Here is a 24905-nt window from a genome sequence, read left to right as displayed (position 1 = left end):
GTTTGCCCATCAATTGATGTATAGTCAAGGCTTTTAAGTATGGGTCCCCTGAGTGATGATCTGTGTCATCTTCTTGGGTAAGTTACACCCATAATATATATTCTATGGCTTTTTTTTTTTTTTTTTACTAAAAATGGCAGGGAAGCTTAAAGGCATTTGGCAAGGAATTTAAGTGCAGAATTTGCGTAGATTTTTTTTTAGTTTTATCCCAATTTTATGAAGTAAAGAGAACTTTAGTGGTTATTAAAAACAATTTGCCTTTATTTTTTCTAAGACATTTAATCTAGTGCCACTAAAAACACTTTTGTCCTCATATTTTATTAGTTATGTAATGTTTAATGAATTTACCCAATAGGAAGTAGAAATGGCATAAATGGACTTAGGATCAAGCAGGCAATTAAAATGGTATGAGAGAGAGAGAGAGAGAGTGTGTGTGTGTGTGTGTGTGTGTGTGTGTGTGTGTGTGTTAAGAGTAGCCTTTTTGCCACGAGGGTGCTATGGCCAATAGTGTGTTTCACAGAGGGAATGGAGCTCATCCATTACTCTGGTAACTTGGTGAATGTAGGTTGACTAACAGTCGTGCTATGGTATTAGTGATAACTACTATGGAGTGCATTATGACAGAAGAGTATAGGAAATTATAAAGGGGTTATAGGGTAGCTTGATTTATTCTGGAGGTCAAAGAAAGCTTCCAGGAGGAAGAGACGTTTTGGCTGGGATATGAGGAGAGGTAAGGGGACGTAACTAGGTGGAGAAGGTGTGGGTGAATATGGAATAGAGAACAGCATGTGCAAAGCTCTGAGGTGGGCTACAGCTTGGAGTATTGAGGGACTAAAGAAAACCAGAGTGGCGAAAGAAAGGGGCAAAAGTTTCAAAGAATGAGACTGGAGGAGGAGGCAGGACTTGTCTTAAGCAGGGTCTTGTAGTTGCTGCTAAGGATCTGGAGTTTTTATCAAAAAAGCAAGGGCAAGAGATTAAAGGATTTAGAGTTGCATTTTAAAAAGATCATTCTGACTGTTTGGAAAACGGAGTGGAAGTGGCATCAGTTGTGTAATGATTAGGTACTCTAAATAAGAAATGTCCCTGTCCCCAAAACTATTCATTCTGCCATTTTTGGGTTCCTCATCCTGCCACATAACTAAAGTCCTCTGAATACTTGAGGAATAACAGAACCTAAATTTATCACAGGTGTAAATCTTTTCAATACCCAGGAAGACCCTACTTGTATTTTCTATAGTGCACATTGCTCACTATCTTCTTTTATATTTGTGTTTATATTCATGATTTCTGCCCAACATATTTTCAAGACAGTAGAAAAAAAAGGAAAAGTCAATCTTTTAAGCTTGTACCATGCTATTGACTTTCTTTGAAAGGACAACAAGTGTGTTTATTTTATCACTATCAGTCTAAAAATTAACCGTGAAACATCATTCTCTACTTCTAAACTATGTATAACAAAGAAATGCTTTATTGCAACTTCATCAATAATTCAAATGCAACTTAAAAGAAAGTAGGGCAGCATAAGGAAAAAAGCACACTTGTTCCATAATTGAGTCGATTAAATAGTATTGAGTCCAATTGTCATATTTATATCGATGAAACAACTTTTATAACTACAAAGAGTCTAATAAGTAAGACCTCAGAATTATGAGGCAATGTCATAGACATTTCTGCATTTTTTCTTTTGTAAAATATAAATAGCGAAAGCAACCTTTACTAGCGTGCAATAATGAAGGAACAGTTTTTGAAACGTGCTCTTATTGGGATTTAGTAGTTTTCAAGCCTGTGCAGTAATAGCCCAAGCTATTTTGGAACTGTGCATACATTAGTGTTCTGGTGCAGCATGATACAATAATGTGTGAAAAAGTATACGATCGCACCTTGTTTAAATTTGCAGTTTTTATGCATAACCCCACAGCGAGCTCTTGTTAGATTTTGACTGTATATAGGAGAGAAAAAAGTTTATAGAAGCCTACAGATTGTGGATGGATGTAAATATCTGACTATGGAAATAAAGTTTTTTTTTTCTTTTTTTGCACGATCAAGAGTTAAGTTTATGTTGTATATATTATTTTGCAAATCAGCCTATGGTTCGTTTTACCCAGAGGAAGCTTCAGAATGTACATATATGACCATCTAGATGAAAATGCATATCTGCTTATTTCATATATGCAGAGTATGAGTGAAAAGTACCAAGTTTGATTTTTAAAAACAATTGTGCTATCACTTATGCATTCATATTAATGTTGTTTTTCAAGACTGTCACCCAGAGAAGCAATACCCTGATTTCAATGATGCCCTTGTTCAAAACATTTTGGAAAACTTCCTCTCAGAATTGTCTTTTGAATCATTTGCAAGCCTGACTAAAACATCCATCTCATTACTTTCTATTCGTATTTTATACCAAGATTCATCATCCTTTTTTTTATTCACCAGAGTTGGCTATAAACGTCTCCCTGAAATGATGAAAACGGCTAAAATTGACTTTCAAATTATGAAATTTGTCACCATTGAGGATATTTAGAAGTGTGTGCGCGCGTGTGTGTGTTCCAGACTTAGAAAGCACTTTCAGAAGGTGGTAGAAATACTGTGACTCATGGCTGATCTGTAGGGTAAGGGAATCGTGTTCTAAGGGGACCACTGTGAAGGGAAAGCATGTGGATGAGATGGTATGTTTGTATGAAAACCAGTCACATTACTTTTTAATGACACAGTATATTAGCTTTTACAACGTATACAGAGAAAAATGTAAATATATCTTTTGGAATGCAGGACCAAAATACCTTATACAATTAGTAGCATATTTTATTATTAAGACAATTAAAGGATTAAGCAACTACAGTGCTAATCCTTTGTTGGCAGATTCTTCAGATAATGGTCCTTACATGGGAATGTCTCTGTATAATTTTATTTAAATACTACCATTCACTGTCTTATCTATAAATATATGTATTTTCATTAGCATCTTGCATAATTCATACTTATTTTCATGTCATTGGAGGTACTATTTGCTAGCATTTTAAATTTTCATTTTAGTTGACCTCTTCACATAAGTAATTGACTCAATTTTTAAAACTATTAGTGCTTGTTTTCTTAGCCATCAGTAAAGAACCCAGTTACATGTGCTTGAAATGTAAAATAATTGAATTCAAAATATTTTCTTAATTTAAGAAATCTGTGGCCATTCATTACCACTCACAATGTTATGTGTTGAATGATTTATGAATAAAATAAAAATGAAGCAGTAATGTACATATCCAAAACATTCACCATTTACCCCAATTTGACCATCTTTTTAAAAAACATTTTTTAAATGTTTATTTCATCTTTGAGAGGGAGAGAGAGAGAAAGAGAGTGAGCAAGAGCAAGAAAGCGAGCGGGGGAGGGGCAGAGAGAGAGATGGTGAGACACAGAATCCAAAGCGGGCTCCAGGCTCTGAGCTTTCAGCACAGAGCCTGATGCGGAGCTCGAACTCATGGACCGCGAGATCATGACTTGAGCTGAAGTTGGACGCTTAACTGACTGAGCCACCCAGGCACCCCTGAACATCCTTATTGTGTTCTTTCTTAAATGGGTAGGAAATGAAAGAAATAATTGCCAGAGAGACTCAGTTGAGTAGTTTTTTTTTCTGAGTATTAGCGTTGGAATTAGTGCTGCTTAATAGGAGAGAAAACAAATAAATTCTTCTGTGATCAGTTTTTGTGACACTGTACCCTATAGCTTCTGATTTCCAGCTTTGGGCATTGACAATAGGGATCAAATGCCTGTATTTCAAGAATGTCATCGGTTTCTCTTTGATAATTGATAGATTTAAGTGCAAAGCAGCGTTCAAATACGGTCTCGTATGCACTTTTGTGTTACTTTCCAGTATAGCTAACTCAACTCCTGGAGACAATAAAGTCTTCTTGTTTAACATGGTATGTAAGTTTTGTAGACTGATTTGTGTTATACTGATTCTTTTTTCCTGGCTAACTAACTGTGTTAACATTTCTTTCTTTTTTTTTTTTTTTTTTTTTTTTCTGATCTCGTAGTACTAAATGGGTTTTCTTTTCCTGAATGCCTTTATCCCCGACTGTTCTAAAAAATTTAAAGCACAGAGTTTATGCAAGAATTGTTCTAGACTAATAATTACTTCCTTTTTATTAAACATCTTAGACTGTATTAATGAAATTGGGTGCTGTTTTATTTTTGCAAAAAAGCAAGTTTACCTAAAAGGGGGAGCAGTTTTGAGGTATTAAATGAAACTGAATGAATTGTGCTATATCTATACCTTTAGTTCTTTGGTAACTTTATTTTACCTATTAATTGTCATGGATTTTTTCACAACAAATGTTGTTTTTGAAATTCCATTGGAGGAAAGTATAATATTGTGCCAGGGTCCATTTGCAATATAATTATTCACTGACAATTTAAAAAATCTGTAACAGATTAGAAAATAAAACCCGAGTACCTTTTTGTTCCCCAATAAGAAAAGTAGATTCAGAAAGATTGTATTATAAATGTATCATAGTACTGCTTACCAAAAGTTAGGAGTTTTATTCTTGTAGGAGTTAGGCTAGTAAGTAATGTTTATATAATCCTGATAAACATTTCTCCATGACCGAATTTTGAGTGGAAAACTTTGTTTCCTAAAAGACTGTATGTGGCAAGAAGAGAAAAATAGAGCCTCTCCTCTGAATGTGTTGTGTGTGTGTGTGTGTGTGTGTGTGTGTGTGTGTGTGTATGTGTTTAGATCCAGCTTAATACCAACTAATGCCAACATCTGGCAAAGAGATGGAGATCTGGGAATTTGTTGCTTGAAACCCTGGGACAAAGTGTTCTGATCTGACCAGCAAACATAGCTGTGGACTTAAACTGGAATCTTCAGGGGCAGAAACGTCTTAAGTGTCTGGAAAATTGGCCTGTTGAGTCACCATGAAGGCACTAAAACAAAACTAATTTTAAGCAGGTCAAAGTTCAGTGATTCCCTCTGGAATTCAAACTTTTTTTAAGAGTCTCATGTTTAAGTGAAAAGGGTCAAAGTTGATGCACTGTTACAATGTTTTGAATGCTTTCCCTTAAGAACAGCCACCCAAGCTGGGATTAGCATGAGGAACTGCAAGGCTGGCACTTCAGCGTCTGGGTTAAAAATATTTTAAAGCAGTAAATGCAGTCAGTACAGAGAGATCCCTGGGAGCCTTTCTATTCAAAAATGTGTGAGCTCAGGGCAGCGACTGCAATGTAATTTAGGGCAGTGTATGCTTCATAGCTTTGGAGAATATTACTTCCCACTAATGTTCCATCAGAGGATGGTAGGATAGTAGTAATTTTAGAAGGTGGTATTCCTGTTTGTCTTACATCGAAAACTTCAGAATAAATAAAAGGACATATCAACTGAGCAAGAAATGTAACTATGGAAAAGTACCAATGAATCTAAATTTGAACTGAACAGATACAAAATCAGCATGGGTGTAGGAATATTTTTAAGGAGGAGGCTGCAGGAAAAGCGACTTCCCAGGGAATGGACCGCCCAGGTAAGCACGCTGTGTGACACATAGCCTGCAGAAACTTTCAAGAAAGTGCCTTGTCAACAGCAAGGTGCTTTAACTATGACCAGATGTAATGCTTTTGGATATTTGAATGGAGGACTTATTTTAGAAAATGGAAACATAGGAGATTTAATTTCAGTAGCTGGAATTCAGATGATACCTAGAGATCCTGAGGATGCCAAGCAATTAGCTAGTCGGAATTCCTTGAATGAAATTGTACCGGGATCCTGTGATGGCCTCACTCTGAAGCAAGTGATTCCAGGACTTTTGCTGTTTAAGTGTTACATACTGCAGCTTAATGCGATTGCCTAGGCTTTTTCCGAGACTGAAGCTCTTGTTGTTGACTTGAATGAGACCTAAACAACATTCTTAGACATTAAAGAGAACCTATTATTTTATGGGTTGTGTCTAGGAAAGGGGAGAAGAACATTTACTCTGCCTTCAAATTTAGCAACTCAGCTAAAGCTGTGGTGCAGCTATGAAATTTGGCTGGTGGCCACAGTCTACTGAACTCCTTATAAAACTTTGGTTGTTCTTATTAGCTATTTTTTTTCCATGATACCAGTCGCAGAATAATTCTGTTGCTCTTCGACATAAACTTATGACTCTCACTCTGAAGAAGCTTTAATTATTCAGTTATTTATTCAGTAGATATCAGTTATTCCAATTTGAGGAATTACATTTTGCATTGTGTTTACTGTGTCTCAAGAGATATGAACTCAGTCGTGTCTGTTTATTTTAATGAGATAAGCCAGGCACATGTGATAATTTTTACCAAAACACGGACTGAGAATGCTTGTGGAAGAAGGGAAAGCCGAGTTATTATCGTATGACATAATGACTCCTGTACATTTTTTAATCGGCATGTGATCCGAGGTGGACTGAAAGACGAGAAGAGGTCATGCGTGTTCGATGTGTTTCCTTCAGGTTACATACAGGTTCATAGAAAGCGGTCTTCGACTGAATTCTGGAATTCAGTTATGTTTATAATTATTAACATTGTGAATGCTGCTTGTTTTAATGTAGTGATGAAGAAAGAAGAATAAGAGAGAATCAAATATTACAAAGATTAAACTAGAAAAGGTACAATGCCACATGTTTTCAAGAACTTGGAGTTAGGATTGAGACGCCGGGATAGTTTTAGGGTCAGTTCTTAGATTTCTCTGAATCTCAGTTATGGACCAGAAACTGAAATTTTTGTGCAAGGAATTTCAAAAACAAAATTTATTTACCATCTGGGCTATCTGAAGAAATAGAAGCGTCAGGGTATTCAATTTTCCAATTTATTATCTCAACAGGACTAGTTACTAGTTTTATCACAAGTGACCTTTAAAAAAATAGCCGTGGCTCTGAACTTTTGCCCCTCAACGTGTCTTTGCAAGGAGAGCTTTCGAAGAGAAGAGTCTTAAATCTGTCTGATAGTAAAACATCCTGAGCCGTTTTCGTTTCCCTACATCCCTAGGCTCTGTCAGCTGTAAAACTTGTGCTAGCCGACTGCTGGCTCCACATGCTGTGCTGATCCTTTTGTTTAACTGGTATTTCTTGTAGCTTCCCCCGCTTAAACTAGCTATCAGAATCCTATAGGTCAACCGGATAGTTTGCCTCATCGCAAGCTCACCTGAACCATCTTTCGAGGTAGGGCCTGTGATTTCATGACAAATCGTCACCTCAGTGGGGAGCTGCAGAGCTCACCTCTATCTTCCAAGGGTTAACAGTAACCTATAATAATAATTTGGTGACACAAAACGCTTCTTTTTATGCATTACCTATTTCCAGAGGCCTAATTTAGGTTTGTATCAAAATGGATATCACAAACAGTACAGCTTCCTGCTGCGAAGCAAAGTGCTACTGAGAGACTTTCTGTTTTTCTTCTGGTGGCATCTGGGAGGGGTGAAGAAACACTTGGGGGAGTGAAGCAATTGTCAGCCGCTTATAGAGGAGCTGGGACAGGCCCTGGTGGAGAATGGTTTTCAAAAGCAGACTAGCTTTAAGAAATGGTTCTATCAGGAACAGAATTGTGTTTTGTTGCACTTGCTACGAGGCAAATTTTAGAACAGGGAAAACAGCACAAGTGGTCACAACAGATACCTTATTTTTCTGTATGATTTTCATACTTCATGCTCTAGCAACAGTGACAGCGCTTACCCAGGTGTAAATACAAACATAATAAGATAGTGCCGGGGAAGTTTTAAACTTTAAGAGTCCGCTGAGAGTCTTAATTCCTCATCACAGAATCCTTGGTTGTGCCAGAGACAGTCCTATCGAAAAGCAAGCAAAGTTAATCTCTCAGTGTGTCCCGTCTTTAACCGTTTTTAAATCACCCAGTATCTACCCCAGACATGCTGGGCTTCTTCATTGTCCTAGTTCTTTTCACAAAAGAAAGCAAACACAAATGTATCATACATTTTTTTTTTTAACTTAACTATACCCAGGAGTATTTGTACTTTAAATAGAAATGTATGAAGGGTTGTTTTTCATAAACATTTACTAGACTTAGAATTTCTGGCTCTTCTGGTAGTTAGGGATGGGAAAATACAGCAATATTGTTTTGCAGAAGGGGTCTTCCACGGAGCCCTCACTTCATACCGTGTACACTGAATTACCATTAGAACCAGGCCCGGAGCTGATCTGAGCCCAAATATGGGCTGGTAAGCGACCTGCGTTTTAGTTTTACAGTTCGGTGATGGAGGAGTTCCTGTATTTCCACACTTTGGGTTCCATGACAACTTCTTACTCCGGCCTTTGCCCTGACTCTGCCTGGTTTCTGTACCTGGTGAGTGGGTGGGAAAACCTCAGGGAGCCAGGCAAGTTGTCCAGGGCTCCATCCCCAGAACTTTCACTCCTGCCCTTTGCTCTTGCGTGTTTTCGGAGAGTGCAGGGTTTTTCTTGGCCTTCTGCTTCCCAGAGGGGCCAGCCCTGGTCTCTCCCCTGTTCTCCGGGGATGTGTTCCCAGAGTGCCCATTCCCCACCCACCCCTGGGGGCACCGCCAAGGAGCAGCTGTCCTTTGCCTTCCCTTTCCAAGGAAGGCTGGGATGCACAGGCTTCTGTCACATCCTTAATTTGTGCATCTCAAGCACAGCTTGCTCGGCTCTGCATTTTTGGCTCAGTGAACGCATTGAGCATGTTCATATAGGTGTTCATCTTGGGGTACACCCATCTAGGGATAATAGCCATGGTTCCTCTTTTCAAGGACTCCATTGTTAAGAGTATTTAATGGCCATTGGGGTGGGGGGGAACACAGATTTTTTTTTTAATGTGCTGCAAGTGACATGCCCATGGCATTCTTTTTGATTCTTTAAAAAACTGTGTAAAAACTAGAATTTTCAGGAGTTTCTACCATAAAGACTGCTTTCAGACGCATTATCTCTATTTCCTTATTTAATTGGCTGTAATGCATTTTGTAAGCATTACTCATTCAAAGCAGGAAGACTTTCTTCCACCGTGGTCTAAGAGTTTGGCCACTTTTCTTAGGGATTGCTTAGATCTTCCTTGTAATAGCAGCTCCCCGAAGAAAACCAGAGAAAAGAAATAACATCAAACCTGCAACTGCAGCTTTTGTCCCATTTAAATTGCAATAGATAATTTTGAAAAATTGTAAGTGGGGTGATGATGTAAGATGGACTTTAGTTCTCCTTTCAAAGTTTCTCCTAATTTTTGTGCTTATTTCAAAAGCTTTACCTAGAATGACAGTGCATTCATGTTGTTTAATGTCCTTTGTTTTCATGGTATTGTTTTTTTTACAATGATTGGTGGATAGAAATGTGCCAGGGCCATGCTTTGGGATCTGAGCCTCCTTTGGACCCCATAGGATGTCAATGGACTCATTAGGATTTAGCCAAGTTTTATGCATTATTCATAATATACATTCACAGCGTGCGCACTAACGACTGTCTCCTGTGTCTGCTTAGTCAGAACCATTTGCATGCTGTATTATGGAACCATAATACAGAATGCATTTAGCCACATTTTCTGTATTATCCTTAATACATATTGTCATCATATTCTGTTATGGGGTATGTGGTGAATGTGTTTAAACAATAGCATGTACTTGTGCATTATGATTCCATAAAAACAAATGTATAATAAAAGTCTTGATGGAAGTAATTATTGCATATGTGCAATAATAGTTTCTAAAAAAGCCTTCATATTATTTCTAGTTTGCTTTTATTGTTTGATTATCCAGTTATTTGTTTTATGTTGTTTTATGCCTGCTGGACTGATGTCCTGAAATTTTTAATTTTGAAAACAACATACCTTCTTTATCCCTCTCATATCTTTACCTCATTAGTTTCCCTAAAAGGGTATTTAAAAATATAATATTTAAAAGAGACTCGATGATTAGGAAAAGCATGTTTCCTAACTACCAATTAAAGATCTGTAGGGTATTTGTTATAAAGAGCCTGTGCTCCATGTAGCAGCAACAACTGTGTTATATATGTGAGAAATTAACATCAAACCATTAACATCAAATTATCTTCCATATCCAGGATTGAGAGGTTCTGAGTTCTAAAGTCAACACTGACTCTAACACATTTAAGGGTTGGCACTTTATCTTTTTAATTTGGACACCTTGTTTGCAGAGTTGAAAGGACTACTGTTTAATTGCAATAGAATATCAGGTTCATTATATATTTTTTAATGTTAATTTGGAATAGAAAGAAAAAAAAAACCCTAGAAATACATCTATGTGTCACAGGCATAAAGGTAAAACAATTCATTTAAAACTTTAAATGATAATTTATTGAAAAGTTATGCTATGATGGAAATCTTAAATGCAGAGTATAGTAAAAGGATTCATTGAAATGGTTAAGTCTTTTGCAAGCATTAGGGGTGGTTTTTAAACAGTTTGAAGTCATCTGGTTTCAGGTTAGCTACTAATAAACTCATTTTAGAATGTTCACTTTGAAAACTCTGTAATTCATTTTGTCTCCTCCAAATCTAGTGCTTTTACAAATGACCACTTTTTATTTCATTATGGAACTGTTTAGGAATAGATGGGGAGTTAAAACATATAGAAGATGGTAGTTTTAGTTTGAAGGGCCATTAGTCTTTTTATTGATAATGACACTTGTAACAGTAACCTGTTTTACTTATGGTCTTATGAAATTTATCTGTTTTGCTGGACGTTATTGGTGAATTTATTTCAGATAAACAATCTCACTGAAAGTTGAAGTGTACCCGTGGTAATGTTGTAAGGCGTTCTTTTCTTGTCTCTTCTTTTCAGGAAGTTTGATAGTATGCATCCAGATAAAATAGCTCTTTCAGTAGTGTCTGTGTTCTCTGGGAATCTAAAGGATATATAAACTTGATGCAGCATCTGACTAATACCTTTTCTGCCTGTCTCATATATTATTCTCTATTTCTCCATTGACTTTTACATAGTTGCTTGGGTCATGTGTGCATGTTGAGAAGTCAATAGATTAGAATTGTCAGGTTCTGGATATAGTTCCAAATATGATGGGTTGAATTACAGGTAGCTGGACTTCAAAATAGGACAGTGGAGGATATGCTATTCACCCAAATCTAGATATTTTGCTTGTCTGGAGTAATATGAGTTTGTCAGGTGAAGAGAGATGAATTGAGTATTAGAGAGGTAGATAAAAGGGTGTACCCCCTTATATGGATGTTTTCCTGTAATACAGGGAGGGAAAGGACTCAGTGATTTCTGTCTTAAGCTATATTCTTTCTACTTTCATTTGATATGTCCTCCCTGTAGGCTTACTTAACAAAGTTGATCACTTTGCAGCTTTTATTGTCAGTTTGAATAGTTTCTCTACCCAAAAAGTCCTCGTGTTAATTCTGGCTATTTTTTTTTTTTCACATTTTTAGAGAAGTTCTTGGTCCTTAGTGTATATGTCTGGATGAAATAGAATGCCTAAAAATGTTTTGTTTACATTTTTACTTATTAAGACTCATTTTTAAGTCAGAGGATTTGAAACTAATTCAGTTTTTTAAAAACAAAAAGTTCGTGTAAAGGAGGGGCACCTGGGTGGCTTAGTTGGTTAAGCGTCCGACTTTGGCTCAGGTCATGATCTTGCTGTCCGTGAGTTCGAGCCCCATGTTGGGCTCTGTGCTGACATCTCAGAGCCTGGAGCCTGCTTTAGATTCTGTGTCTCCCTCTGTCTCTGCCCTCGCCTGTTCACACTCTGTCTCTCTCTGTCTCTCAAAAATGAATAAATGTTAAATTTTTTTTTAAGTTTGTATTAAAGGAGTGTTGAACTAATTCAGCATAGTCACTTTCAAAGGTATGTAATTCTTTCAATGATACTGCAATTGCTCAGAATATTCCAGGAGCACCTCCATTAGAGCTATCATAGAGCCTGCAGCATACTCTTTTGATGACCTCAGTGGGCAAATTTTCTAACTTTGAAGAAAGGCTTTATATTTCAAATAGTCAAAAAATATACTTCAGCCAAATCTAGTGCATAAAAGAGGCAGGTAGTCAAAAGGGGAGTGGGTGTGCAGGGCAGTACAAATTGTGGCACTGAAGTAACAGATCTATTGTCTTGGGTCAGTCATTAATTGGAACATTAGAAAAGTGTTAAGCTCCAAAAGTGTCTTAAGCAATAGTAGCAACAGGGAGATGAATACATGGTTTCTTAAGTTCAGTTATTTGAAGGACCATACTTATTTGTCTGTAAAGGTTTAAAATAGATTTAAAATATGTTACATTAATTAGAAGTTATACTTTGCATAAGCAGAATATACTTCAAGGCTTTTTGTGTTTATTGTAACAGACATACAAGAATGTGTCCATTTTAATAGATTGGTGTGCCTGCTCTTTTCAAATTATGAAAAATGCAGTCTTTCTGTTTTTAAAGATTTATTTTTATTTCTTTTTTTGAGAGTGAGAGAGAGTGCAAGTGGGGAGGGTCAGAGAGAGAGAGAGAGAGAGAGCGAGAGAGAATATCCCAAGCAGGCTCTGCACTGTCAGCATAGAGCCTGATGTGGGGCTCGAACTCATGAACTGTGAGATCATGACCTGAGCTGAAATCCAAAGTCAGACATTTAACCAACTGAGCCACCCAGGTTCGCCAGAAAAAACGCAGTCTTTCGAAACCATTAATTCTGAGCTAAGATAAGGTGTTCAAATGGAAAAATCGTATGTCTTTTTGGTTTTTTGGATTATAACTCAGTATTTCCAGGGTCTAAATATTTTAAATGTAGATTTTTTTTCTACTTATTATTGGTCAGAGGTTGCCTCAGTTGTCAAACAATAAAAGTTATTCCAGGGAGTTTCTTTCTTTTTTAATTAATTTATTAATTATTTTTAAAAATTTACATCCCAGTTAGTTAGCATATAGTGCAATAATGCATATAGTGATATATGAGCATATAGTGCTCATCCCAACAAGTGTCTTCCTTAATGCCCCTTACCCATTTAGCCCATCCCCCCACCCACAAGCCCTCCAGCAATCCTCAGTTTGTTCTCTGTATTTAAGAGTCTCTTATGTTTTGTCCCCCTCCCTGTTTTTATATTATTTTTGCTTCCGTTCTCTTATATCAATCTGTTTTGTATCTTAACATCCTCATATGAATGAAGTCATATGATATTTGTCTTTCTCTGACTAATTTCACTTAGCATAATACCCTCTAGTTCTACCCATGTAATTGCAAATGGCAAGATTTCATTCTTTTTGATCGCCAAGTAATACTCAATTGTGTATATATACCATATCTTCTTTATCCATTCATCCATCGATGGACATTTGGGCTCTTTCCATACTTTGGCTATTGTCAATAGCACTGCTGTAAACATTGGGGTGCCTATGCCCCTTTGAAATAGCATGCTTTTATTGATTTCAGGGAGTTTCATCTGAGTTTATTTTTTCGCTCTTCAAGACCAGTCTAGCCACTTGTAGACTGTTGCAGTTGCTTGCAAATAGATCATTTCTATAGATTAAAAGTAAGAAACAGGGGCGCCTGGGTGGCGCAGTCGGTTAAGCATCTGACTTCAGCCAGGTCACGATCTCGCGGTCCGTGAGTTCGAGCCCCGCATCAGGCTCTGGGCTGATGGCTCAGAGCCTGGAGCCTGTTTCCAATTCTGTGTCTCCCTCTCTCTCTGCCCCTCCCCCGTTCATGCTCTGTCTCTCTCTGTCCCAAAAATAAATAAACGTTGAAAAAAAAATTAAAAAAAAAAAGTAAGAAACATACACAGTTATATATACACATAAAATTTCATGACTAACTTATATAGAACTTTTATAGTAACTTCTATAGTAAATTTTAAAAGACTATCATTTTGTAGATATATTTAATAATAAAGTGATTATTCACCATATCGTATCATTTTCATTTTGGAGGGATTTCAGAAATCACCATGTCCAAATCCCTCACTTTGATACCCTTAAAGTTCCTTGGAATGCTCTACCACCAGGAATAATATTAGAAGGGTTGATACAAACTAAAGTAGGTTCAACAAAGAATGTTGGCTTAAGAGAAAATAGCTAAGTACTATTTTCTCTTATTGCAGATAATTTAAAAACTTGAATTACTTAGGGAATTGCCATTTCTTGAGGAGGATTAAGACGTAGAACAAATTTTCCTAGTGAGGTGACTACTGGGGAAAATTGAAATTAATGTGTACCCTGAAAATAAGGTTTGAATTAGTTTGAATTAGCTATCAACTTCTTTAAATTTGAATTAAGTTTGATTTTGCTTTGTAAATAACTTTTGTTACCTCCATAATAATGCCACAGGTTTACCTTAGACAACTTTTTTTTTTTTTTAAAGCACAGTGGGATCCCAACAGTTTTAATAGATTTTAACAGTTTTCTTTACCTCAATATTTCTATGTAAATTACAAGTACATATTTTTGGTTTCAATTTTAAGATGTCACTTTATCAGTTAGCAATAATCGCACCTTGGATAAACTTCACTGGCTACCATACTGCCACTGCACCGAGCTAAGGCATCACTTTTTAACCTACCCTCTACGATTGCATATTGCTATTACAGTCTCTAGTCCAGAGAAGAGAATAGACTTATTTAGCTAAGTTAGGAAGTTTATGTTTCCTCTGTTTCTTCCTCTTTTTGTACTTCCTTTCTCTCTCCCTTCTGTTTTTCTTACACTTTAAATCCCTACATTAGCTCTTATTACATATTGGATAGTGAGTGGAGAAGGGCAATAAAAATTGCCTTTCTAGGGAAGTTCTATGTATTTTTAAAAAATTTTTAAATGTTTTTACTTATTTTTGAGAGAGAGAGAGAGAGAGAGAGAGAGAGAGTGTGCATGGGAGGGGAGGGGCAAAGAGAGAGGGAGACACAGAATCTGAAGCAGGCTCCAGGCTCTGAGCTGTCGGCACAGGAGCCCAAGATAGGGCTCGAACTCATGAACCGTGAGATCATGACCTGAACCCAAGTCAGACACCAAACCAGGGAGCCACCCAGGCACCTCTATGTATTCTTTTTATAAGCCTACTCCTAGTTCTTAATGGCTTAAATATATGTGCCCATTACTCCTATCACACACCCCACTGGTTTTGTATTGCTGCTTGAGAAGTAGCATCGCAGGGAAAGAACCTCAAGCCATCATCTGGGTTTTCTTTTCTCGGGCCACTTACTTTCTCTGAATTTCCCTTTCTTCACTTGTAATAATTGGGTTTAACTCACAGGATTTTTGTGAGAGTTAAAATGAGTCGGTTACATGAACACCTTTTTAAACTGTCACATTCAAATAGATGTCAGTTGTTCATTCCTTGCTTTGGTGACATGTAGAGCAGCCGTAGTTAGTGCAGCCAGATTCACGGTTATTTTCGTTGATGGCTTTATGACCTTTTTTGTATGCTGTATACCTCTTGATAAAGTTCAAACTTTATCGTTTTCAGATGGAATGGCACTAGTCCTGCAAGTTATAACCCCTGGGGGGAAAATACAAGGTGTGCTTTTGGGTTATGTCCATTTGGGTTGTTCTGCAGTTTGGAGTGAGGTTTCTGACGGTACCACTGAGTGTTGACAGCACCTCCTGTGACCTTTATACCTGAGCTCTCCTCAGATTCTACTTCTTGTTTTCTTTTTCTTTTTCTTGACTAAATGTAAATATAAATTTTAGTTCGAGCCTAGGGGATGATGTGTGTATTTTCTTTTTGGTAATAGGTATGTGGTATATAAATCGAGTATTTATAACTCATTATTTTGATAACATGCTACAGAAATCCCAGTAGCCATGTTTAATATTTGTTTTAGGAAATTTGCCACTGCAGACAAATTTATTTTAGGCTGAATTCTCTGAAGAACGGTGAATTAAATGGTGGGGAAAAAACCCAATGTGGTAAAGTAATGCTATATAATATCTGACTTCATGGAGCCATTTGTAATTTTTCTTTTCTCAAAGGTTTTTTTATTTTTAATTCTCTCCACATTTATTGCCTGTTTCCATTTTCTATGTAGGAACTGGTCTCTACGTTTCGGTTTGTAATGATAAAGTTATAATTCCAAGCGAAGTGATGGGGACAAGTATTTCCGGGTATGACACCTCCATTCCAACGTTACGAAAGCCACTTGATCTCTTCTTCTTCCTTCTCTTTCTTCCCTAGCTTGTGAAGGAAACAGTTATAATGTATTTTGCAAGGCTGCTCAGAGGCATAAATGAGGGAATATATATAAAAGCTCAAATATTCTGTAATTGAAAAGTGGCATACCAATACCAGCTATCAAAATATGAATATTTGCCTAGTAAAAGGAGACAAGCTATAATGCCCGGGGCTTTTAGGAGTGTTTTGCAAATTTTTCTTCAAGGTTTTACACTGGCAGATAGAAAATAGAATTGTAGACTGGAACATCTGTAATTCTTCTTCCAACCCCATTGGAGGAAATTGAGGGTCACATGGATAAGTAAGAGAATTGATCATAGAACCCAGGTCTTCTGACTCTCTTGCTGGTCTGTATCCTCCACGCTGGACATGGCTGGGTCCACCTTTTGGCCTCCTATGGTGTTAAGACATCCTTCAAATGAGAGTGATATAATAGCAGTCACATTCACCCTTGTCTCAGGAATGAAGCACTCTAGAGAGGCATTTTCCTTTTGCTTTCTTTTTCCCCTTGTGGTTATTGACAGAGCTTAGGATCATGTTGAAACTTGTTGCAACCTCCAGGAAACTCTTTCAACTTTTAATAGTTATCACCCTGCTCCTAATTAACGAGTAGCAAGCATGATTATGCTCCAGTAAGTTGGGAAGACTTATCAGACTTTAATATTTCGATGAGGAAAAGACCTCCAGCCATGAAAAAAAAAATCCCTGTTGATATTTTCCATAAAAGGGGATGTACAGTTCAAAACCAGCAGAGCCAACTCTGCCACTTTGTATAAATGGCGTTAGTCACGGCTTATGTTAACACACAGTGTCCTCTCAAGTTCATTGGCTTCCTTCTCATGAGAATGCTGCATAATGAGCCATAAGAGCTGATTCTTTCTTGATGGTGGCCCTGAAATAAAACAAAAGTAACTCAAATTATTAAACTTGCATTTATGGAAGTGCATGGGGAGGGTAGCTTTTTGTAAATGAATGTTTTGCTAGTGTCATCCATTTGAGTCAAATAAGTAATGTGCCCTAAAGGAACAGTAACTTTTAAAACCATGTAAACTTAATTCACCATTTGTAAAATAATTGATACTTACACTTATTACAACTGGTAGTGACTCACTCATGCTCTCTCTCTGTCTCTCAAAAATATAGCTGTTTTTCTTATGAAATGAGTGGGACGTTCAGCTCCCCCGAGACACTAGTTGGTTAAGTGCTCATGTCTATGCTCCCTAAGCTGCTCGAAGGTGGAGAGTTGGACCTAGATGTTGAATATGGTCCGGGGTAATGTGACTTGAGCTTCTTGCAGAATGTCAGAAAATTCCCTTTATTTTCTTTAGATTGTATTTAGGAACATTTAAAGAGACAAAAATAATCTACAGTAGAGAAAATGAAAAGAAATACAGAAGTACAGTCCCCATTACCGGTAGTGTTTTTTGGTGGAACTTGAAAATGGGATTCTTGTCCTAGTGACATAATTAGAGGTCAGTTCAAGTCATGTCCCAAACCAGGTTACAACTAATTTCAGTGTTCAGCAAGGACAATGATGCCACAAGTTTTAACTCTGCTATTCAAGTGGTAATAAAAATTACCAGCTAGAATTACTATTCCCCCCACTTCTCTCCAGATCCTTTATTTATGTGGGTTCTCTCCATCTAGAATCACAGTACCGTAAGCAGATGTCTCATGTAGGCAATATTTCTGAGTAGGTTAAAATGTCGCAAAATGTAGCCCGTGAATTGGCGAATTAAGTACCAATGATGTGCCATGCACTGTCTTTGCATTGGGGATAAGGCAGTGAACAAACTAGACAGCCCTTGCCCTCAAGGAGCTTACAGTCTGGTGAGCATGACAGAAAATAAACTATTAATAAGAAAAATGATCATTTGTATGAAGACGGAATAGCGTAATATGATAGTAGTTCCCAGGATCTGCTTTGGTTGGGGTGGTCAGAGAAGATGATATTTGAGTTGAAATCAGAATGATGAGAAGGAAGAATCTGTGCGATGATCCAGGAAAACAGATTTCTTGAGAAAAGGAATAGTGTTTGCTGGGGCTTGGTGGCGGAGGAGAGCTTGGCTTGCTATGGCTGGGAGAACCCACTCTTCTCCTTTTGTCTCATGCTTGTTACTCTTGTCATGCCTCCACTGCCATCCACACTCTCAACTTGTGATCTTGCATCCTATTTCTTATAAAAAGTTGAAGGAACAAGAAGAGGATTCTCAAAACTTCTATCACCATAGCTATGCATCTGTCCGCGTATACTCTGCCTTCTCCTCTCTCCTGTGTATCAAGTGTCAGTGATCTTAGTAAAGGCTCCTCCGCCTGTGCCCAAGATCCTATAGTCTGTTTCCTCTGGCCTGCCCATCCATTATTCCACTTACGCTCCACTCTGACTCTTGCATTGTTTGTTGTTTTGTTTTGTTTTGTTTTGTTTTTTCTGTCTGCTAGATCTTTCCCCTCAACCTACCAACCTGTTGTTTCTTCCATTTGAAGAGGAAAGACAGTCTTTTGATGTCACTCTTCCCCAGTGACTCCACATATATCTCTATCTGTTTAAAGAGGAATTCCATGAAAACGTTGTGTAATTTTTTCTTACGAATTCTTCCCTCTCTCTTTCTTTTAAAACCACAGAGGCATTTATTTGCCTTCATCATGTGACTGAAACTGCTCTTGGTTCAAGTCAACAGTGGCCTCCATGCTGCTATGATCGCTTGTCAGTCCTCTTACTTGTCCCGCCAGCAGCTCTGGAACTTGTTGTTTACTCTTGTTGCTTCATAACACCTTTTTCACTTGGCTTCCATTTCTTGATTTTTCTTGTACATACGAACTCCTGCTTTTCTGTTCTTTATTTGGTCCCTCTTCATCACTGCAATTGCTAAACATTGCCGTGCCCTAGGGCTTAATCCCTGGACCTCTTCTTATTTCTATCAAAAAGAAAAATTTTGTTCATCCAGTCTAATGGCTCTAAATGCCATATGTACACTGATGACTTCTAAATATATATCTGGATACCAGAGCTCTCCTGAACTTTAAGCTCCTATATCCAACTGGCTACTTGACATCTGTCACTGAATTTCTAACAGGCAATTTAATATAATAGGTACAAAAATGAGCTGCTTCCCCCTCCCTGTCTCATATTCTCTGCTTTTCCTATCTCAGTTATGACCGCTACATTCTTGCAATTGCTCAGGTGAAAGCCTTGAATTCATCGTTATTCTATTCTTCCTTAATATCCTACTCTCTCAGGAATCTTGTCTTTTCCACCTTCAAAATATATCCAAATTCTGACTGCTTCTTACCACTTCTTTGGTTATCACTCGAGTTCAAGCTATCATCATCTCTCATCTGGGTTATTTGGGTAGCCTAGCTCATGTCCCTGCTAACACCATTGCCCATCTCTAGCCAATTTTTAACAGACAGAAGGACCATTTTAAAATGTAGACAGATCATGTTTCTCCTCTGTTCAAAGCCCCTAATGGCTCCATTTGTCTCATGGATCAATAGCCATGGTATTACAATTTGTTATTGTCCTACCTCTTGGATCTCATAGCCTAATACCTTCCCTTTTGTTTAGTATCGTCCATCCACACTTGATGCTCAAACTCTCCTTACACTTTTACCACCCCAGGGCTTTGGCACTTGCTGTTCTGGCTGCATTGAACTTGCTTCCTCCAGATATCTGCATGGCTTGTTCTCTCTCCCTCTTTGGTCTTTATGCGAATGTATTTTCTTAGTGAGTCCTTCCTTGGCCACCTTATCTCATCATTCTTTCCACCCCTCTTTAAGAACTCACTTACCCTCCCTCTTTTCTTTCACTGCTTCCTGCTTTATTTTTCTCTTCAGTTCTTATTACCATTTTGCATTTACTATACATTTTCTTATTTTCTTATTGCCTCCCTTAACTAGAATGTAAGTAAGCTCACTGAGGAGAGAAATATTTGAACATTCTGTCTGTTGCTATATGCCCAGTACTTCTGAGTGCTCTGTGAATAAAAATGTATGAATGAAGGACTGAATGTAAAAGCATGTTAACCAGAGAAAGATTAAGGTAGCAAAAGTTGTACAGAGATTTAATGAGATGGGATTTCATTTCTCAGGTTCTAGGATGCAACGCCATGGTTAATTTTCTGGCTCAGAATTGTTTCCCGGGCATAAAACCAGTTTAACTTTAAAAGAATAAAGATACTTTAAAAAAGAGTAAAGATTTTTAGATCCTCTCTTGGAACTATAATGATCATGCAAATCTTACATACACATACCTTATTTAAGGAAGTTAGAAAATACATAAAAGAGCTATAGAAGGTTGCTATATAGGATTGCAAACGTTTTGTTTCCTAAATATTAATACAAATATCATGTTAAGGAAGTAAAACAATTTAAAGTAATGGTTTTAAAAAAACTTACAGGTGTAAAAGAGAAGCATATGGTTGAACAGAGATTGCCAATGAAATTGACAGATGATTAGCATTCATTAAAACTTTTAATTAACACCTTGGAAAATTCCATAAAATGATACTGTATGTAAATGACTATGTGTGATATCTTTGAGGATTCTCTTACCTGTTTTGCAGAGGGGAAAAAAATGGATAACAAAACTGCTTATGATACAATTTTCCCTAGCCCTGGGTTTGTTTTGAGTGTTATCTACTTGTGTCAATCATGACAATTTGAGCTGCCAATATTCTAAATTATTTGGCTGATATAGAAGTGATTCTCTGTATTTCCTGGAGGAAAGAAAAACTACCTTTTAGTTTCTTATCCCTTCTTTTTTTCCCCAGCATTTTCTGATTAAGTAACGATGGGAGATTTTGAGCTTTAACATGGAGCTTTTCTAAGGTGACTTAAAATCAGGTTTGTTTAAAATCTGGTTAATAAAATTTATGATTAATAAGCCATATATAAAACACGAATTCAGATAGTGAGAAACTGATTTTCTCAGGGATTCAAAGATACTACATTGCACTTTGTTCTGTATGTTGAAACTATAGCTTCTATTTATTGTTTGTAGTGAAATGGGAGTGGTTTTCTACATGAAAATAGTGGTAGTTGATATAAATAATATTTCCAAATGTTTGTAGAGGTAGAGTTACAAGAGGATTATGTTATTAATTTTTTTAAAGTTTTTATTTATTTATTTTGAGAGACCGAGAGAGCGCAAGTGGGGGAGGGGCAGAGAGAGAGAGGAATAAATAATCCCAAGCAGGATCAGTGCTTTCAGTGCAGAGCCTGATGAGGGGCTCCAACTCAGGAACTGTGATCATGACCTGAGCCAAAATCAAGAGGCGGGTGCTTAACAGACTCAGCCACCCAGGCTTCCCAATGTTATTAATTTTTAAGTTAATTTGAATTCTGATGAAAGGACAGCTTTTTAGTGTTTTGCTGAGAGAATTGTGGTACAAATATAAGCTTATCTACCTGTTGTTAATTTTTATTATTTTTTTTTTATAAATTTTTTTTTCAACGTTTTTATTTATTTTTGGGACAGAGAGACACAGAGCATGAACGGGGGAGGGGCAGAGAGAGAGGGAGACACAGAATCGGAAACAGGCTCCAGGCTCTGAGCCATCAGCCCAGAGCCTGATGCGGGGCTCGAACTCCCGGACCACGAGATCGTGACCTGGCTGAAGTCGGACGCTTAACTGACTGCGCCACCCAGGCGCCCCTGTTGTTAATTTTTAAAACTGGCAGAGGGGAGCGGTAGAAAAACAGAAATATGTTTTCTTTGACAGAAACATGTTTCCTTTGTTAGTAGGTAACATGTTTGGTCAGGGTTAAACATCCATTGGTGGTCTGAGTCACCCGTGAGGATATGAATTCTTGTGTCAAACTGTCATTTCTTGAGATCCTCAAGGATTGTAGGTTATACGACTTTTTTTCTGTCTGCTTATAATGATTGCGTTAAACTTCTTCTGCTTCTGTCTTTTGTTACTTTCTCCGCCTTCCTACTTCCCCTATCTTATCTTTTCTCTGCCTTTCTCCATTGAGTTTTCCATGCTTCTGGGTTTAGTGCCTGTTGATGCGGCCATTAGATTCACACTCAGCAAGTGATGGCCCTTCTCATATGAGCTGCACGGTCACGTAGTGCTATGAATGATTTTAGGCAGTTTTGGAGACTTTCATTTTTTTCTGATATTTCCATTTTTAAATGCTATTCGGAACTTATTAATTTGCTGCTTAAGATGTTTCCTCTTTGGTTGAAAGGCAGCAAGACATGGGGGCTAGAACTCGGTGTTACAACCATTTCAGACGGCTGAGGTTTGGAAAACACTTGATACGTAAATGAGGCACTTCTATAATTTAAATTACTAAGTATGATTTTTAAGGATCAGTTATAATATGCCTGGTTTTGAAAGCTAATGTGTATTTTAGGTTCAGTATTTAAATTCCTTAGAATACTTTTTTATTTTCTCGTTTATTGTTTAGTAAGTATTAAGATTTTAAATCATTCTACAGATTAAGGAGTTAGAACATTGCAAGTAAAATATAAAAGCTTTAGAGATACAAAAGAACAAATTTATATTATTATTTTTATCTTTTCTAGTGTTAGGAGCCTAAATGTTTGGAAGCTGAAACATAAAGAATGCAGGAAGAAACAAAAAATTGTACTGAAAATACCAATTAAGCATGAATGTTGCCTGATTTATAATTCCATGTACAGAGATTATAAAGAAGAAATATAGCTCACGAAGGATGAGATGCTCTAAAATTGTAATTCTGACTATATAATTGAGAATAATCCTGCTGAGAAAGAAAAGAAGTTAAATAAAAGTGTAACTATATCAGGAGCCTTTGATAAGCTCAGAATTTAATGGGGTAAGTATCGAAGATTGAAGGGGTACAAAGTGAGAGCTTATTAAGAAAAGCAGGAACCTGAGGAGAGTTAATGATCATGGTCATTCATTCATTCTACAGATGTTTATTGGGAACCTTTTCTATACCACATTATCTTGTTTGCACTGTGAGTACTAAAATATAATGAGATCTTTGCTCTTAAAAATCTACTATGATAACATTGGACTACAATATTAATAATTGACATAGCAGAGGAAGAACTACTCGGTTCTTGTTTTGTTTCCAAACTGGAAAGTAGGGATTCAGCATACTTAAGCGGAAACGAAAGCCTAGACTGGAATAAAGAATAGAATAAGAACTTCTTACAATGAGTTCAAGTTTCCAGTCCAAGATGAATGTATATTTCAGCTTACAAAAGAACTTGCTTATATAGTTGTGAAAAAAAAAAAAAAACTGTTGGGTAAATGGGTAAATAATAACATGAGATATTTAGGTAGATTTTTGGCAGGAAGGACAACTGAGCTCATAGATAAATGATTAATAGATCATTGTTATTGGAATGTGGGCACTGACCTTGCCCTTGTCTTTGAGTACTTATTGACAACTTCAGTAAAAGTGTGCTCACCAGAACTTTAGGTGACAACATCTTGGAGTAGTAGCTTACGTATTTGATCAAACAATCAGGATTCAATGTTCAGATAAATGTAAAGGTAGTGGGTAAGGCTAGAATGATGGAGACTCCTGAGAGTGGTGTCTTGGGAAACAAAGAATGTGAGGTTTAAATAGTTAGTCAGTTTGATGGTACTGTTGAAAGACACCATTGGCTACTTGTTACAAGGCCCCACTGATAAACTCAAGGAGGATCAGAGGCCTATGTAGGGACATCCACAACTGTCTTCAAATATTTGAAGATCTGGCATGTGGAAGAGATAGTAGATTGGCTTCATGTTGCTCTCAGAGAACTACCAGCAATTAAGTGGAAATCATTGTAGTACCACGAAATGGAAAGCTTCCAAAAAACTAGGGTTGTCCAACAATGGAGAGGACTACCTTGTAGAGTAGTGAAAAAGTCTTGTAGACAAAAAAGTGGACCATTTATGTTAGGATAGGAATTGTGTTAGAAAATCTCTAGGGTTTCATATCTTTAAAATTGTATAGTTCTGTAATTTCGCAAACTTGTCATGACAGTTTGAGAAGATAAGAGGAATTTGCTCCAGGGGAAATATGCATATGAGTGGGGCATTTTTTTTTCTTTTTTTTTCAAAGAGACCAAACCCAGTGGCAGTCCTGAAAACTATAATTAAAGTTAGAATGGGGAGTAGTAATAGCATTGTCCCTCAAACATTCTTGTGCTGTTTCCAGATAAATATAAAAGAATGTAAAGAAACATAATGGTCTGAATTTGACCCCTAGTTTGTCAGAGAGGAAAGGCATAGACATATATTGAAGATCCTTTTAATTATTCTCTAGTATTCAGCTTGTCTTTTGATTAGAAGAAATAAATGCCAGGCTACAAACAAGAGATTTCATTTGGGAAAGCAACAGTCCTTGCCTTTGTATTGAGTTAAATATGGAGGTTTCATCTGTAAGAAGAGACCATGTTGGATTCCTAACTACCTTAAGAAAGTACCTAAAAACCACTTTGAATGTTGCTCAAATTAACCTCACTTTGCCTACTTGATTTTTATTTTATTTTTTCTATGAAGTTAACACAAAAGACTGGTTGGATTACAGAGTCCTTGTTTGAACAGATTCTTCTTGAATTTAGATGTAACTGTATACCTGGGGTCCTGGATGTAGAAAAGACCTGAAAAATAACTTAATATGAAGTTCTTTCTTTCATAGATGCAGAAATTGAGTTCTAGAGCAAATGAATTGCTCAAGCAAATTCTCTTTGGTTACAAATAAAGTTAAGATTAGAACACAGCACTTAGGACTTGCAGTGAATTCACGTCTCTTTCTATTGTACCATTCTCTCTACTTCTTTTTAACTATGCCGAAGATATGCAGTGTGTCAAGATACAGAAGGAAAAAAAAAAGGAGCATATATCCACATTGTC

The 24905-nt window shown here is 37.1% G+C and overlaps 1 protein-coding gene across 7 annotated transcripts in view; it reads left to right on the top strand.

The window, feature by feature from the left end:
- The window catches only part of SOX5 (SRY-box transcription factor 5), a 1013293-nt gene that overhangs the window by 22187 nt on the left and 966201 nt on the right, over positions 1–24905 (top strand). The window contains exon 1 of one of the 7 annotated variants that reach the window (XM_045466147.1): positions 4251–5513. The exons of the other annotated variants lie outside the window; for them this stretch is intronic. The gene's annotated coding sequence lies outside the window, so the exon portion shown is untranslated. Of the gene's footprint in view, positions 1–4250; positions 5514–24905 lie in introns of those variants that run through there. 7 annotated transcript variants of the gene reach the window in all.

The sequence above is a fragment of the Leopardus geoffroyi genome, chromosome B4 (genome assembly GCF_018350155.1).
Source record: "Leopardus geoffroyi isolate Oge1 chromosome B4, O.geoffroyi_Oge1_pat1.0, whole genome shotgun sequence".
NCBI lineage: Eukaryota > Metazoa > Chordata > Mammalia > Carnivora > Felidae > Leopardus > Leopardus geoffroyi.
This window is presented reverse-complemented; position numbering and strand designations above follow the sequence as displayed.